The sequence below is a fragment of the Gorilla gorilla genome, chromosome 4 (assembly GCF_029281585.2).
Source record: "Gorilla gorilla gorilla isolate KB3781 chromosome 4, NHGRI_mGorGor1-v2.1_pri, whole genome shotgun sequence".
Classification (NCBI taxonomy): domain Eukaryota; kingdom Metazoa; phylum Chordata; class Mammalia; order Primates; family Hominidae; genus Gorilla; species Gorilla gorilla.
Genome location: NC_073228.2, coordinates 133,993,216 through 134,011,636, shown reverse-complemented (window position 1 = coordinate 134,011,636; position 18,421 = coordinate 133,993,216). Strand labels below are relative to the sequence as shown.

The window sequence follows — 18,421 nt, the reverse complement described above, 5'->3', positions numbered from 1 at the left end:
AAAGATTTTCTTGGAACAAGCACAAAACATTACTTTTTGTATTAAAATATCCATAAATATAAAGTTGGGATATATTTCCTTCAAACTTTGTGAATAAATTAAAGTTGCAAATTGTCAGTGAAGCAGTAATAATTTAGGTACATACTTCCTTACTTGGTTGATAAGGTGCTGAAACTGTACCTTGCTGCTATATTTTAAAGCATATATTTATAGAATTGAGAACTCTAATAGTGCATAATCATAATAAAGCATCCCACACTCTAAAATAATATTCTTTAGAATAGAACAAAACCTTGTTAATTCATCTTCATGGAGAAAACGCACCAGAAACACGTGCTAATCCTTAAGAAGCTGATGGTATGATAGCAGTTTCAACATCAGGAATTTCTCATTGACCTAAGTTTGAGTTCTTATTACTTTTGTGACTGTTTAGTTTTCCTAATTTATGACTTAACAATGGTCTAAGTGACATGAAAATAAAATAAAACAAAGTGCCTTTATCCATATATTTACAGCAAATGACTGCTATCAGATCATAACTGAGAGCAAGATATGTTCTAGAACGTTTATGGTATTATTAAAGAGAAATTAGGGTTTAGCAGAAACAACATGGGCTTAGAGTCAGACAGACCCAGGATGCAACCCAGAATCTACATTTACTAACTAGGCCAGTGTCTTAGCCTCTCTCCTCTCCTTTTTCTTCAGATTTTACATGAGGATATGCTTCTTCACTTGCAGGTTGTTTTAATGCTTAGAAATAATGTGGGGAAGTGTCTGGCACAGAGCATGGCATGAAATAGGGGCTTAATTTGGAAATATTATTGGTATAATTACTCACAGATTGAGATTGAGAAAGAAAGGCTAAGTCTATGATGATTGGCTCAAGAGAAAAATGTGGCATGATCTACACTAATTCATGTTACGGCATTTTTGTCCATTACAGTATATTGATAATATACACTTGGAAAACAAAGCTGCTGTTTGATTCAGATTAGATTCCCAATGGTGTCCACATATGTATCAGAGGAAAATAGATACAGCCTTTCCCAGGAGATGCCAATATCTTTCATGTCTCTGAAAGATGTTTCACTTGGTGCAAAGCCAAAAAGCATTAGCATAGCCACACAGGCCATGAGCACCAGAAACTCAGCAAGGCCCTTGCCTGCATCTGTTCAGAGTCAGACAGAGGTGGCTCACTAATGGGGTATGAACCAAAGGAAAGAAAAACAATGACAATGTGACCATAAAGTCTGGGTTTATGCTTTTCATTCTTGGATAATTATAGAGGTGCCTCTTTTATTCTTAAAGTGTCTTGGTTTATATGATATTATATAGTCATGCTACCACTAAATTATGTGACAGAAAAGCTCCAAAAATGAAATGAGAATGATTCGACCATTCAAGTTTTAGTCTACTAGAGAAAAACATAAAATTATAAGATCAACTGCATTTTTCAGTTTATAGACCGAGCAAGGTCTCTCTGTCTCTGTCTCTCTTTTTCTTTCTCTCTCTCTCTTTCTCTCTCTGTCGCTTCTTCTCATTCTTGCTCTCTCTACCATAACAAAATTACAAGCCAATCTTATCAATGCAGAGAAAAAAAGACAAATGGACACTATTCTTACCAAGAAGTTCCACCTAATACCATGAGTATAATTATGTCTTTATTTATTCAGAGTTGGTTAACTGAATGACTGTAAACACAAGCCCATCATATTGCATGAAGATTTGGAAGCAGAATAGTAAGATTATCTAATGTTACAGCCTAAGACCTACCTTTTTTTTTTTTTAACTCAGCCTATGTAACCAATAATCATTGGTCTTTTTTCCTTAGGTAAGGTTAATAAGCCCATCAGAGGCCATTCAGCAGGAAATCAATACACACATACTTATCAAGTACCGACCATGTGTTAGGGACTCCATATTGATAAGAAAACTCTCCCAGGGCAGACATGAAATAGGTACTCATGCAACCTCAAAATGTGATTATTAATTAGAATGGCATTCATCAAGGAGCAATAAAAAAGTATATAAAAAGGCATTGCAAAAACCATATCCTAGGTATTATTATAATGACCAATACCAGGTATGTCAAGCAAGTATGTAAAGGAAACACTCAATTGAGAGCTGGGAAGCTACATTTCATTTAAAAGGTCTAATGAACTGTGCCCATTTTATTATGGAGTGGAAAGGATGGCACTCCTGAGACCAGTTTGCACAATCATAAGAGACGGAGTCATAAAATACGAAATTCAGGCTTGTTATCCAAGGAAATCTTAGTAGCCATTCTTATGAGAGCAGCTTTCTGGGATCACTTACCTCTTTTGCTTTCGGTTTTGCCACCATCAAGTCAACAGATGTACAGGCAGACAAACCTGTTTCCAAGTGATCATCACAGTCATGTATAGATTTGGGTTCAGAATAGGGATCAAGAGACTAAATTTTGACTCCGTTATTCTTATGTCAATTAGGTATTAACTTGGAGTTCATCATTATCTCTATACTGAAATTTTATCATGTATAGCTCAGCATTTCATTTCCAACCCTTACTCTTGTTCTCTAGTGATGAGTTGAAAAGGAAGAAAACTGCAGTATAACTAATATTAAATCTATCTATCTATCTATCTATCTATCTATCTATCTATCTATCTATCTATCTATCTACCTGAGACAGGATCTCACTCTGTTCCCCAGGCTAGAGTGCAATGGCATGATCACAGCTCGCTGCAGCCTCAATTTCTTGAACTCAAGCAATTCTCCCATCTCAGTCTCCTGAGTGGCTGGGACTACAGGTGTATAGCACCATGCCCAGCTGATTTGTTTAATTTTTGGAGAGATGAAGACTCAATCTGTCCAATCCTAAGTGATAACAACAGGTTGTGAGCCATGGTTGCAGGACAGTGTCTTAAGGGCCAAAATAGCTCCACATTCTCTAAGCCCACCTTGTCCTGTGAGCTTCAACTTGCATTTTCTGTCTTCCTTCTGTAATCTCTGCAGGAGTTCGAGAACTCCCGAGCTCAAGCAATTCTCCCCCATCGGCCTCTCAAAGGCTTGGGATTACAGGCATGAGCCATCATACCCGGCCAATACATTTAGTTTCTAACAAGTATTTTCTCTGCTAGAATTTTTACTGGCATTGAGAGCAAAATATGAGAGATGCCTTAAGAATAAGGAGAGAGAAATCACATTTGGAGCCAAATTTGAAGAGCTGCATTTGTTTTAACTCTTTTTTTATTATTATACTTTCAGTTCTGGGATACATGTGCAAAACATGCAATTTTACATAGGAATACATCTGCCATGGTTAAGGAATAAAAGTTCACTATGCGCTGGGAGCAGTGGCTCATGCCTGTAATCCCATCACTTTGGGAGGCCAAGGCGGGTGGACTGCCTGAGCTGGGGAGTTCGAAATCAGCCTTGGGCAACATGGTGAAACACCGTCTCTAATAAAAATACAAAAAATTAACCAAGTGTGGTGGTGGGCGCCTGTAATCTCAGCTACTCGGGATGCTGAAGCAGGAGAATCGCTTGAACTGAGGAGGTGGAGGTTGCAGTGAGCTGAGATCACGCCATTGCACTCCAGCCTGGGCAACAGAGTGAGACTCTGTCTCAAAAAAAAAAAAAAAAAAAGTTCGCTCTGTATGTTTTTGGTATTTGTACTGAAGCGCAGATAAATTTGCAAGATGCAAAAATAGTTTGCCCTGTTTTACAGACAACATTATGAAAATAACTACTACTGGTTCATTCTCAGAAGAATAGCTGAAGAAGATTCAGGGGCAGAGATTACGGAAGGAAGACAGAAAATGCAAGTTGAAGCTCACAGGACAAGGTGGGCTTAGAGAATGTGGAGCTATTTTGGCCCTTAAGATACTGTCCTGCAACCACGGCTCACATCCTGTTGTTATCACTTAAGAGCTATCCAAAAAATTCTGTTTTCTATTTTATGATTTAACTTTTCTTAATCCTATATTATATAGTCAATTTTATGCTTTTTCCTCCATTGCTCTTAGAAGTGTTTACTTCTTCTTTTTTTTTTTTTTTTGAGATGGAGTCTTGCTCTGTCACCCAGGCTGGAGTGCAGTGGCGAGATATCGGCTCACTGCAAGCTCCGCCTCCTGCCTCAGCCTCCCCAGTAGCTGGGACTACAGGCCCCCGCCACCACACCCGGCTAATTTTTTTTGTATTTTTAGTAGAGACGGGGTTTCACCGAGTTAGCCAGGATGGTCTTGATCTCCTGACCTCGTGATCCGCCCATGTCGGCCTCCCAAAGTGCTGGGATTATAGGCGTGAGCCACCACGCCTGGCCAGAACTGTTTACTTCTTTATATTTTGTCATCACTGTCTCTGTCTCTTTTTTTATTTTTTATTTTAGGGCACTGATTGTGTCTCTGTGTGTGTGCATGCACAAATGCACAAAAGAAACAGAGTAAGAGCAGAAGCTGATGTGGTCTAACACAGGAGTCCTCAAACCCCAGGCCACAGACTGGAAGGTGTGTTAGGAACCTGGCCGCACAGCAGGAGGTGAGCAGCAGGTGAGCATTACAGCCTGAGCTCTGCCTCCTGTCAGATCAGCAGTGACATCAAATTATCATAGGAGAAGGAACGCTATTGTGAACTGTGCATGCAAGGGATCTAGGTTGTGTGCTCCTTATGAGGATCTAATGTTTGAGGTGGAATAGTTTCATCCTGAAACCATCTCCCCTACTGGTCCATGGAAAGACTGTCTTCTATAAAACTGGGCCCTGGTGCCAAAAAGGTTGGTGACCGCCATTCTAACAGGCTTATTTGAAAAATCAGCATATTCGTTAGATTGAAAATGGTGAATTTAAAACATACTCTCTTTCTGAAACAGTCTCCCTATTTGGGGCTCAATAGAAATGTTTCCAAATTACTATAGTTTTATTTTTTACATAGTGGCAACTATATAAAATTAATCTCTTATTTTATAAATATCCGATGGAAATGTTTTTAATTAACGGCTCTATTTAACTTGCGTTTTTTTTTTCTTGCACCTTATGGAGGCAGGGGTCATACCTCCTAATTCAAGAAATGGCCAATAGGATGAATTCTAAAATATTTGTTTCAAGAATATAAAATGTAAAGATGAGAAATACCTAGTATCACTAAAACTTTGCCATATGGTCAATTAACATCATCTCTCTGGACAACTGAAGTGAGAGCAAACAGACCCCAGAAATGGACTCCCTATTTTAGTCATTTTCTCACGTTATACATAGCTTCTAATATGTGTTGTTATGAAAGAACATTTATAAATGACACGAAGAAAAACACACTTAGGCTTTAACAAGCTTATTCCTGGCTGACGATAAGATTTTCTTTTTTAATTGTTAAATATTTAGGCAAACCAAAATATTTACGTTTACCTGGAAAAAACAAAAACCGCTTTCATTTTTGGAAATGCCATAAGCAACACTACCCTTATCCTAACAGCACAAAACCACTGGCTGTTGCGCATCCCTGACTATGGGACTGTCTGAGCACCTCCCTTCCAAAGTGATACAAACACTTTCTTCAAGACGGTGTTGTTAGAAAGCTGAGTGCCGCCTTTGTGCTAATTGCCACAGGCTGTTGGAGGACAAAAATGTATACTTATTTGTCTTTTATTTTCCTTTCCAGAAAGGCATCAAAAGAAAGCCTAAGTGTGAAATAATACTCATCATTAAGAAGTGAAGAGCCACACAAATCAACAGTTTGGCTTAGATTAATCTTTTATTTTGCCCAAATATTATCTTAAAGTCTGAAAAAATGTCTAATTCAACTAAGAAGAAATTTACTCTAATAATTATGTAAAGACAAGAAAACAACAAATATAGGAACAAATTGAAGAATGTCTAAATCTGCTGTTATCACAGGCTGATTTTCTACATGTATGCATGTATGTATGTATATATGTATATATTTGTTGAGCTATTATATCAATTGTTTACTTATTAATTCATGTATTCATGTATATTCTGGCAAGTCACAGATATTACTGACTTATAGACTAACAAATGGAGCATGGGGTCACGTAATTCAGCGTACTCACTCATATTGCCTCGGGTAGGGCCTTTACACAAAGTAAGCACTCAATAAATAGATGCTGGATTGGTGAACTGTGCAGCTGAGGGTGCTGAGCCCAGACGGACATGTCCAGGATCACTCAGCCATGAATCAGGAGGGCCAGTCTCTGGTGGTCAGCCCATTACAGGTTCTATTATGCCCAGCCTCATCCTCCTTAACAGCCTCACTTTCCTATTTCTGAAAAAAAGATAAGCAATTTGGAGACATACCTGGCTCAATAAAGCAATAATGTGCTTGCCCTCATTGTTTTTCTATCACCAGTGATGAAGGATACACTTTCTGTTTTTGTTTTTTAAGGGAAAACATTGAAATGAATGGTTTCAAGTATACTAAACAATATTTCTGCCCTAAATTACCCCCCAAATTACATAAATCTCAGAGTACACAAATATTATAGAGTAGTTATTTAATATGTGATGTGCCCCAAGTATCTATGTTTCTGTGCTACTGTGGAGGTCATGCTTTATTATTAGAGCTACAAGGAAGCTCCAGGAGAAGTGCAGGAAGCTCCTTTAATAGATTTATACTCTGACCCTGAATTTTAAAAATGTTTACCTATGGAAAAATACAATTCACAACTCTTCAACGTTTTACCTTTACTTGGCATCATTTCTCTAAATACATTAGAAAAATGGATTTCTAGGTCTCTAGTGTGTATGAAATACAACTTTATCCTTCCTTCTCATGCTTCCATTTACCCATCCAGTCAGCATTTATTCATGCAGCCCCTATTATATGCTAAGAACACGATTAGATTTTAGAACCTGGATATTCAAAGTATGGATCAGCAGCATCGGTACCCAGAATCATTGAATCAGAACCTACATTTTAACAAGACTCCCCCAGCTGACTCATATGCACATTAAAGTTGGGGAACCACGATAAAGACATAGCCCTACCCTTGAGATTTACAGTCTATCACAGGAAACAGTCAGGGCCACAGCCAGCCCAAACGGAACAGTAGGGCACACATTGAAAAGATGCTGATCCCCAGATGGAGGAAGCCCTGTGGGCACATGCACTGGCAAGTGGAGGAGTTTCTGTACAAATTAGAAAAAGGAGTCCTTCTTCAAGGTGGTCCATCCCACATACCTAGACTCAGGGATATGGAAAGCGGTGTGCAGGCCACATTCTAACATTTGGTTGCTCTGTGCAACCACCAGCTTTTATGGTGTGTCCCTGAAATAGTAATGTTTTCTCCCTCCCTCACTCCTTCTCTCTCTCTCTTTTTTGTTTTTCATTGTTCTAAGCTCTTTTATTAATCTTAACTCATTTAATCCTGACAACAAATCTATGAGGTAGGCATTATTATTACACACTTTTCACACTCATGAAATTGAGGAATAGAAGTTAGTTAAATAACTTGCCATAGGTCACACATACAACCGGTAAGTGGTAGTTGGGGGATGCAGTCACAGGTAGTTTGGGTCAGGGTCAGCTCTGTTCACAACTAGTGTTAATGAAGACAGACCTTATAATTTTGTCTTTTCTTTTTTCTTTCAGAAATTGGCATGCCACCTTTCATTCTGTCCGTTTGAGAGATTGATTGTTTTCCCTAAGGAGCTGATCGTATATTATTCTGGGAAGCCTGAGTGTTATCTTATAGGCTACAGAGAACACTACAGGAACTGTCCAAGTCATGCTATTATCTGGTTTAATTTTCAGGAATATGACCCTGGTAGCAATAAAAGAAAAAAAATGGCAGGAATGTTTGAAGGAAGTCCCTAAAACTATGTAGGCAAGAGATAATGAGGCGCTGGAGGAGGTGGGGGGCCCCAAGCAGCAAGGCTGGAAGACTCTCCCTATAAATGGGCAGGTGGGTGAGAAGAGGAGAAGTGAAAGTTTATATTTTCTTTTTTAGTAGATTTCTAAAATTTTATATTTATGTTCTTTAAGGTTATATGGATGGGTTTGATAGTTTAATTTATGCTTTTTAAATTTAATATTTAAATTTGTATAGTAATCTGAGGATAGCAAGTGAATGTGGAATTAAAAAGAACAAAAGGAAAAAGAAGCAGACACAATGTCATGTTACTCCTTGAACATTTTTAGCGAATGAAATAAATTTTAAATAGATAGGCTACCTTTTATTTATTTTTTCATGGGTATAAGAACATGCTTTCTATTTTAATTTGCCTTTTTGCGTAGATTAAAATTTCCCTTTGAGTCTAATGATATTAAGAGGAGTGATAGTAGAAAAGAAAACAAAAGGAATAAAATATTCTATCAAGTTAGGGGAAAAGCCTGTCTTTCCTTTAGTTTTGTAATCATTACTCAATAATTAATTATTGATCCTGGAGTTTTCGAATTTAGGAAATGACATGAATGCTGAGTCAAGAATATAAGCAATGAACCTCTACGAAGGGAAGATAAACCCTTCAGTTGAGAGTCTCAGGTTGAATATGTCAAGGAGAAGCCTGGAATACAGACCAGGTGCTGCTGCCTGTGGGAGAGGGAAAAAGTGGCCATGGGGAGCTCCTCCCTGCGACCTGAGGCCCCTCAAAGCTGTTTAGCACACTAAATACACGCATAATGAATCAAGCATACAAAGAAACAGTTAGGATGTTTAGCACATCTCTATCTTCCTCAAGCAGGCACCCTTCTTATTCCTGCAATCAGGGCTACAAAATTTCATGTTTGTAGAAACAGTCTGGGAAATGCTGAACTGCACAGAAAGGTAGTCTAGAGGAAGGAAATTCTGAACTGCATAGAAAGGTAGTCTAGAGGAAGGAGCATCTGCTTTGAAGTCAGTCAGTCCCGAGTTGGAGTTCTGGATATCTACTTTCTAAATGCAACCTCGGGCCTACTATATATCCTCTCTACACCTCAGTTCCCCTACCTGTACAATGAGAGGGTTTGATACCCTCATCTAGGGGTTAAGGTAGAATGACCACATTTCCTCAGCTTCCTAGGATAGTGTTTGTTTATACCCTTTGCCTCGAAGTCATTAACAGTGTTCCCTTTCATTCTAAAATGGTCCCAATTTGAAAAAATTATATGCTCCCTCCTCATCATAAGGATATTAAATGATTTGATGTGTGTAAAGCCAGCATTGAGCTTTTAGTCATCATGTTCCTTCCTCCTATCAGTATGTGAAAGAAAGAGGAAAATTTGGCAGAATTATCATTACTGTAGCCTCGCTTAATGACACACCTGGGATACAAAAGCACCCAGCATTCCTATTTCATGGACACTTAGGTATAGGATCACTTTAATAAAGTGCTTTACAGAGGGTAATCTAAGGAAGAAAATTTCACCTCCATTAAAAGACAAAATTCTTCATTTTAAGGTTACATGTGGAAAAAGGAAATCGATGATAGTTTGCAAAAATACTACTGAAAAGTATCATACTCGACAGCAGATGTTCCAGTTTATCCTCTGCATATACAGAAAAATAGCCTAAGGTTAATGAGAATCACCATTATATAATACATACACATACACACACATATGTGTGTGTATATATATATATACACACACACATATATACGTTATATATATGTATGTATATGTGTGTGTGTGTATATATATATAGACAGATAGATGTAGTAATTGTAGATGTGCAATCAGTTGCTTACTTAGAATAACCTGCTTCATTGATAAAAACAACTGGGTAAATTCTGATTGTTTTGTTAAGTTTATCTGCATTTAAAACATTATAAATGCCCTGACTTATAAATATTGAAAACAAAGCTAAAATATTAGTTACTAATTCTGTTAGTCCATTCTTACCTCCCTGAAATGAAATACACGAGGCTGGGTAATTTATAAGGAAAAACTGTTTAATTGGCTCAGAGTTCTACACGCTGTACAAGATGTGTGGTGCTGGCAGCTGCTCCTAGTGAGGATCTCAGGAAGCTTACCAGTGCTTGTGGAAAGTGAAGAGGGAGCAGGCATGTCACCCGACAAAACAGGGAGCAAGAGGGGCAGGGGGAGTGGCATGTTCTTTTAAACAACCAGATCTCACAGGAACTCAGAGTGCTAACTCACTAACCAAAGGGATGGTGCTAAGCCATTCACGGAATCTGCCTCCATGGTCCAATCCCCTCCCACCAGGCCCTACCTCCAACATTGAGAATCACATTTCAACATGAGATATGGAGGAGACAAACATCCAAAGCATAACATTAATGCTGAGAATTTAATGGAAATGCAGCAGTGTTATTCTGAGCATCAAGAAAAATGATCTGGAAGCATCAATATTTAACAGATTTATGATGTGTTTGATACCAGATAAGTAGCTGGACATCTGTAGTTTTGAAGAAACTTTTGGTGGTGAAATTTTAGAAAATTTAGAAATTTTAGAAAAATTAACATCTTTACAAACTTTTGTAGTCACACTGAAAATATGAAGGAAAAATAAAAAAAATTTGTTTATTATGCTCTAAGCTTGTTTATGAACAAAAAAACAGGGAAACAAAAACAGCTACCCAGAAAGTAGACATGGTGTAACTATTGACAGAATGTCTCTAATGAAGCTGCAAAGAGCTCAGAGAGAAAGACATTGACTGGGAATCAGAAGACTGGTTTTTATTTTCAGCTCTGCCACAACCTGACAATGAGATCTCAAATGGAACTTCTTTGGGCTTCATTTTCACTGGCTATAAACTAAATGGTCTGGAATCTCTAGTTCCAACATTTCTTCTATCAACAGTGTTCCATGATCCCATGGTTCCTTAGTGTAGAGATTAGTAACATCCAACACATCTTCTGGGCTCCTCTGCATCCTTGTGTCAATTCAAGACCATCACTTTCCCACTCCCACCAATTCCTTGTGCTCCAGCACCACCCATAGGGCTCCCAGACCCTGCTGGTCCAAATACAGGTATCTAACTGCTCCTCCTCACACCACTGTAGTGAGTCTCTGTGTTCTCCATGGCATGCTCCCATCCAACTTCACCTGGGTGACAAGAGATTGGTAGGTACTGAAAGATACACTGCAAGAATTAGGATGCTCTGCATTCCAGTCTCAATTCTCTCCCCCAAAGGAAGCCCAGGTCCCCTTGAAATGATGCCACATTTTCTACACAAGTGGCAATAATTAAACACTTAATCAAAAGTTCTCTTTCTATAGCAATAACTTATTTACTCAAAAAAAAAAAAGACAAAGCTAGAGCTGAAACGCAATTTTTCACTTCAGGAGAATTTGTCAAGTCTCTTACTACACTGCTGACTGAACTTTCAGAAGAACAAATTCTGCATAAGCTTGGCTTGGAGAGCCACAATTTATCATCTGACCTTCGCTTGCTGATACTGCCTTCAGGTCTGCATTTCTGTGAGTAGCACACAGATGGGCTCTGTGGGATCTCACAAGATCCATCCATACAAGTAGTGAACTCTCCGTTTCAGGAGCAATGGACTAATGAATCAGGAATCGCTCCACTTGGCAACCACGACGGTGGAATAATTCATCACAGCCAACTACAGAGACTATTACATCAGGAATAAAGAAAAGTGAGTGCCAATTAAGCTTCTTGCTCAGACTATTAAAGTTACAGCATTAATACTGCCCACAAATCTTTCTAATAGTTGATTCATCTGAATTCTTGTATAGTCCATAGGAAAAGAATGACAGAGAAATTGAATACTGGATATAAAAAATGACAAACTTATTTTGATAACATATTTAAAAGCACCATGCTTACTCTGATGCAGAAGATGCTATTTATAGCTTAATTGTGTCAAAGAGTGAACATTACAATTAGCACTCTCTCCTTGCCACGTTTTTTTGTGAACTCTTCTAAGATAATTAGTATGATTGCCTAAGGCTGTGGGAGTATAACTCTCCTCTTTTTACTGCTGGAAATGTTATTGTTGTTGCTATTTGGGTCAAGCATCTTAAAACTTCCCAGAAAGGATTTTTCAGAAATAATTCTGGGAGGCAAGTGAAGAAATTGCCAGAGGGATTCTGGAGAAGAAAGGGGCAATAATGCACTTAGGTTGGTCACTTTGGGATGGAGAATGGAATGAGGATGAAAATGACAAGAAAGGAGAACCTGTTGTGTGATCCCTGTGGTGAGAGAACTGAAGAAGACAAGGAGAGGAGTCTTTGAGCCATCATAGAAGGAGGTCGACGTGAGCTCAGTCAGACTCCAGGGATGGTGGGCCACTGTGGGCTCCCCTCGGCTGCTAGTCTGGAAGAAGAATACAGAACACTGCCATTCACAAGAAAAGCTCTGCTGTAAGGGTCAGTATGTAATCCTGCTGAGCTCAGACTACGTTAGTTAGCACTCATGATTACATGTACTTTGTTTTTGGTTGTCTGAAATTCACAGACAAGAAGTCAATGCTACAATAACCCAAGTAAGAAGTGAATAATTGGGCCCTAAATTAGTAAAATGTTAACAGATTTGGACAGAAGATCTTGTGGAAGTATAAGATACTACGGAAACAAAGAGAATGGCTGAATCGTTTGTTTAATAAATACATTTAAAGAGGACAGTATAATGTCAAATTCTAGCTCTAGTAGAATGATCACAGCATTCATCTTCAGCAAGCATTATAAGTAGGAAAAATGGGAGTTCTGGCTATGGTAATCTGGAGATATAAAACATAAGTAAAAACATTAGAAAACGTTGACAAGATGGAGAAACACTATATGGAAATTGTGAAATTGTGAAATTTATGCCTTGCTTTGAAGTGACTTTTTCAGGTCTAATATTACAATTATATAAATATATTACCATTAAAACATTAAACATAATTATTTGTTCACAAAATGATTATGTTCTCTGTATTTATGGAGGAAAAAAATGGGCGGAAAAAAGAACTATAAACCTTTCTTTTTGAAGTGTTGGGGGATGAAAAAAATACTCTCTGCAATCATTCATACTGTAATCTTTCAATCTCATTGTGGAAGATTTATAAAAATTTGAGAAAAGAAATAAAATTACCTACAATTAAAAAAAAAACCTTTGAACAATTTGCTTATTTTTCCATAGTTGTAATCATGCCCTGCACGCAATTTTTTAAAACTGGATTTTAACCCATCTCTGTTGCACATTCCAAAGTGATAGCTATAGATCCCATTAATAGTTAAAGACCTAGGACAAATTTAGAGAGGACTGTTCAATAGTTGAGTGGCATCTTCAGGAGTCAGCTAAGGACAGATGGTCCTGTAGGCAACAGACAGGAACAGAAACAGGTACCAGGAAAGGGACAAAAAAGATCGTGTCATGCAGCCTAGGAGTGCCAGATGACGTCCTAAACTGACAGCTTGGAAGGGACACACTCTGAACACTACTTGCAGATATTTTGAAAATGGCAAGGAAAATTCAGAGGAAAAAGCTTTTTGTTTTAGGCATACCACATAAACTTTAAGTGACTCTTTTGGTGGTTAATTCATTACCGATTTTTCAGAGCTCCATGACAGTGTGTAGTAGACGCTGTTCTAAGAACTTTACATATATTACCTTACTTAATCCTCACAATATCTCCATGAGGTGGATACTACTATTATTCATAGTATGCAGAGATTTTAAAAGTATTTTTACCACATTTCTCCCATCCAAGTACTAACCAGGCCCAACCCTGCTTAGCTTCCAAGATCAGACGAGATTGGGCGCGTTCAGGGTGGTATGGCCGTAGACTTTTTCCACATTTCTAACTTCACTTAGGGGCTTTAGAGTTTTCAGAAACTAGGATAACAGCAATATCCAAAAGGCTTTCACTGTATTATTCATTATTATACATAGTTTCCATGCCTTCTTATCTATAGCAACCACCATCACATGAACTTTCTTCATAATTCTCAAGTTGAAAACCTCACCAGACTTCTGGTTGTTTTGTTATCCTTATAAGCTAATATCAAGAATCACAATTAAAATGACAAAAACAAGGCTCAATAATCACTGCATTTGGATAAACTATTATGTGAGATTTTCAAACCTGTAATAATAACGTAATAAAAACATGTTTCCTTAGTCATTTCACACAAATCCTTTATGGAAACAATGAAGAAAAAATATGAATAAAAATTGAGTCTCAAAATGATTTGGCATAAAGCAGAAAAGTAGTATCATTTTCCCACATTCCAAAACATAACATAGTTCTCATGGCGGCAATGACAAAAGGGGAGTATAATTTAAGGAATTATTTATCTAATTCTTATTGCCTCCACTAATAGAATTTTTAGCAGTCTCCTGGTTTGTAGCAGTATTTTTGGATGGAGCATATTTTTGTAGAATATAGTTGGTTTTCATGTATCTGTAAAATAGCACTACAAAAATGATTCCATTTTGTGATGAATGTGGCTGATGAAACAACTCTGATGGTGTGGTCTCTCATGTAGACCTGTCTCTCCTGCCACTCCTGGAATGTATCAAACTGAAGATTGCAAATGGAGAGACTGGGCCTTGTAATAGACAAAGGAATCATGCAATAGGAGTGGAACTCAGCAGACCCCTACTCTGTGCCAAGTCCCAGAATAAAACTCTATTAGTGTTTTCTAACTGTTATGTCTATATTTTTAAATTCTGTATTCCCATCTATAACACAAACACAATTTTTGAATGAATTAAAAATGCTCTTTTAATAGCTTTGTTTCTGAGTTTAAATACATATTGTGACATTTATAAATGGAGAGATTACAAAGTACATAGAACTGTACTTAAAATACATTCCTACAGAGATTGAGATATACACTTGTATTTGACAAGGGCCAACTAAAGATCTATGCTCTGACAAAAATAAATTGGAACATTATGCATGATTTACACAAAAACAGATTCTGCAGCTGAAATATTACTGGAAGGATAATATATGAATTCATCATTTGTTATCTTCCTTGTTATAAATGTTAGCTGATATTCTGTCTCATATTCTTTCCAGAAATTATTTGTCTCAGATACATTATATATAATATATATACACACACACTTATTATATCATTTTTACAACATGACTCATGATCACAAAATTCCAAATATACCCCTCATTCCAACACAGACTACATGAAACAAAAGATTAATAGTACTATCTTAAAATGTGACTTCTAATTGCTTTTAAATATAAGCTACAAATGACTATGTAATAGTAATTTTCTGCATTATATTGTTAATCACTGAGTTATTTAGCCAAAGGGAAACGGAGTGAAAATGGCATGAAATAAAAGATCTAAAAGGGAAAATGAGTTGGGTTGTGGTCAAAGGCATAGTGAAATGAGGATACTCTATATCTATAATCTCATTTCTTTCATTGCCTTTTTGCTTGTTTAATGTCACTTTTTCAATCCCTAATAGGAAACTCAGCAGCAGCTTGTACATTTTACACACAGATTCATCAACTTAAGCCATTCCAGTCTATATCTCTCCAAACAAACAAAGGTGACTCTGAGTAATAAAAATAATTTATGTCCACCAAGGCTTGGACTTTTACACTTATATTGTTCTTATAATTAAGACTATTCTGTAGAGGAGTGTAGCTGGACAATACAGTAAAATTCGTTGGCTAATTTAGAGAGGTGGTGTAGACAGTGTAGTGGTTCTCCACATGTGCTTAGCAGACCACCAGCAGAAGCAGCAGAAACTTGAAACTCAGAAATGCAAATTCTCAGGCCAGACTCCAGGTTTACTGACTAGGAAACTGTGGAAATCCCGTCTGAGAATTTGCATTTCTAACAAGTTCCCAGCTGAGAACTTGTTAAAACCCACTAGAAACCAAAGTTCATTTCTGAAGTCACTACAAAAATAACTTTCTAGAGCATTTATTTTAGACAAATTCCAGGAAAATATTCAGAAGTAGCAAGGTGTGCTATTGATATCCATGATCTATGATATCCATATCTTTATCATGAGAACAACAAGTTGTTTGATATCTCCAATTATAGTACTTACAAACCTTTTTCTTTGGTAAGTTTGAAGTGATGATTTTCCAAAAAAACAGATGCAGCTGACTTGGGAACCACAGTCTGAGAATCAACGGATTGGAACATAGATTCTGAAGTGAGGCTTAGCCCCTTATCAACTGTATAAGTTTAAGCAAACTGTTTAATCCAATTCTTTTCTGTAAATGGGGATGAGTTAGTGTATTCCTCATAAACATGATACGAGGGTTAAATGAGTCAACCACTTAAAACCCTGCCTGAATTCTAGTAAGTCCGGTATGTGTGTGTTAAAATAAAATGTGTGGAATTAGTTGTATCTGTTATATTTTACCCACAGTCACCTCATTGCACCTGCATATTTCTGTCAGCATTTTATTTCCAGGTGGCTGAAAAAAAAAAATCACTTTAACCCATTGGTTCCCAATCTTGGCAGAATATTAGAATCACCTGGGAAGCTTTTAAAAATTACTATTTCATTATTTTGATTTATTTGATGTAGGCTGAAGCCTTGGTACTAGAATACTTTAAATACTCTCTAGGCAATTATAATATTCAGCTAGGACTGGAAATTATTGCCTTAACCTATAAATAAGCAGTATGTTTCTAGAACACGGTGGTCATATTTAGGATCTTTTGTTACACAAATAAATAATCATACTGAATAGTGCAAAGCTCTGTTGCCTAGAGCTTTTTAAAATTGGGCTGATTGTATAATGTGCTCACAAACTTAACAACAGCTAGATTTTAATGAATCTGAGGACTTAGGATAAAATTAGCCATATATATTCAGGGTCATAAAATGTATAGTTTCAGACAATCCACCATCAATGTGAAAAGAATTTTAAACAACTGGCTGATTAAAGAGGTGATACTTCAATTCTAGCAATATGGTTAAAAACACAGTATAGCAGATTATTGCCATGTGAGGATTTAATGTTAATCAGTTTTCATCCTGAAGATCCATGACTACGGGGATTTGTACTTGGCTGAAACATAGATTTGAAGGATTCATGCCATGGGGCTGGCAAATAGGATTTGAGCTGCTGTGCTCCTCAGTGAGCCTAGCCTACAGGCAGCATTCTTTCATATGATCATACATCCTTTTTTCAATGATACAAACATGGAGGTTTGTGAATCAGTAACAGCCAACATAAGAAATTAAATGTTGGTGAAAGTTGAAGAGCTAGCAATAAAAATTCAATTTTTATTAAAATAAATTTATTTTAATAAAAATAAATGATTAAAAATTCACAGCCAAAATTCAATTCCTAACAAAAGCAAAAGACTGTTCAAACATTTTTACATTCCCAAACATGAAGATTTCTAAAGATCTTACAAATATTTCTCTTATTAGGGATAAAATATACAGAGTTTTAAGTTATCTTATAATGCCACACTGTTTATTTAGATTTAATCCCCAAGTTAATGAAATGTAAAAAGGTATTATATGTCATCATTAATATTCTCTATGCTTTTTACATGAAAACGAAAATGAGTTGGAAGTATTTTTCATCTAAGTTAGAAAAAAAAACCTGCATGTAAGTATCCAACCACTATGAAGATTACCTCCCTAAGGCTCAAGACAGATCTTATGAGGTCTGGGCTCTACATACTGTCAGCACAAAACCCTCTGGGCAGAATGAAAGCCAAAGATTAGACTGTGGTTTATCTGTGCTCTCCTTTGAGAAATGTCAGAACACATTTCTTACGAATTACAAATACTAAAGAAACAACACTTTTCAATAGCTGCCTCTGCCTGTGTGTTATTATGAACATGACAGTAAGATGAAGAAAATCAGGTGGGAATATATTATTTCTTAATACATTTAGCTAACCATTGCATCTAAAACAGAGCTCTTCATGGTTGAAATTTTGACTAAAGGCAAAGCTTTAGTCAAATTTTGTTGTCAGGAAATTAAATGAGAAAAAACAATGGTGACTATATAAGAACCCATGTTCAGTAGAAGCCAAGCTCATTTCTGAAGTCACTACAAAAACAAGGTTCTAGAGCATACTTTTTAGATAAATCCCAGGAAAAAATTTCAGAAGCAGCCAGGTTTGCTCTTCATACCCATGAACTGCCAACATTTTTCTTTATCAGAGTAGTTGCAGATTGTTCAGCATCACCATTTCCAGCACTTATAAGCCTTTTCTTTAGTAATTAATTATAAGCCATAGTTTTTCCTAGTAATTTTGAACCTCTCCATTCTCTATCCCATCTCTTTCTCTTGCTTTATACCCAAACTCCAATTCACTTCCCCTTGTGGAGATCTGTGGAGTTTTCAAGTCACTTTTGGTTTAAACAAGATGACAGTGAAGACTACATGAGATGATGTATAAAACCTACATAGGACAATATCCAGCTCTGGGCAAGCCCTTGATAATTGTCAGATTCCAACACCATGTCAAATCCCCACCTAATATTTCCCAATATTCATCTTCAAAGTAGTAAATCTGCACTTTAAAAAAAAAATTACTCTCCTCAGAATAGGAAAGTGTGTTCTTTAAGGAAGAAGC

At 36.9% G+C, this 18,421-nt stretch overlaps 1 protein-coding gene across 1 annotated transcript in view; it reads right to left on the bottom strand.

Moving 5' to 3' along the window:
* Nucleotides 1–18,421, bottom strand: part of CHSY3 (chondroitin sulfate synthase 3) — a 281,190-nt gene that overhangs the window by 58,887 nt on the left and 203,882 nt on the right. The gene's annotated exons all lie outside the window — the stretch shown is intronic.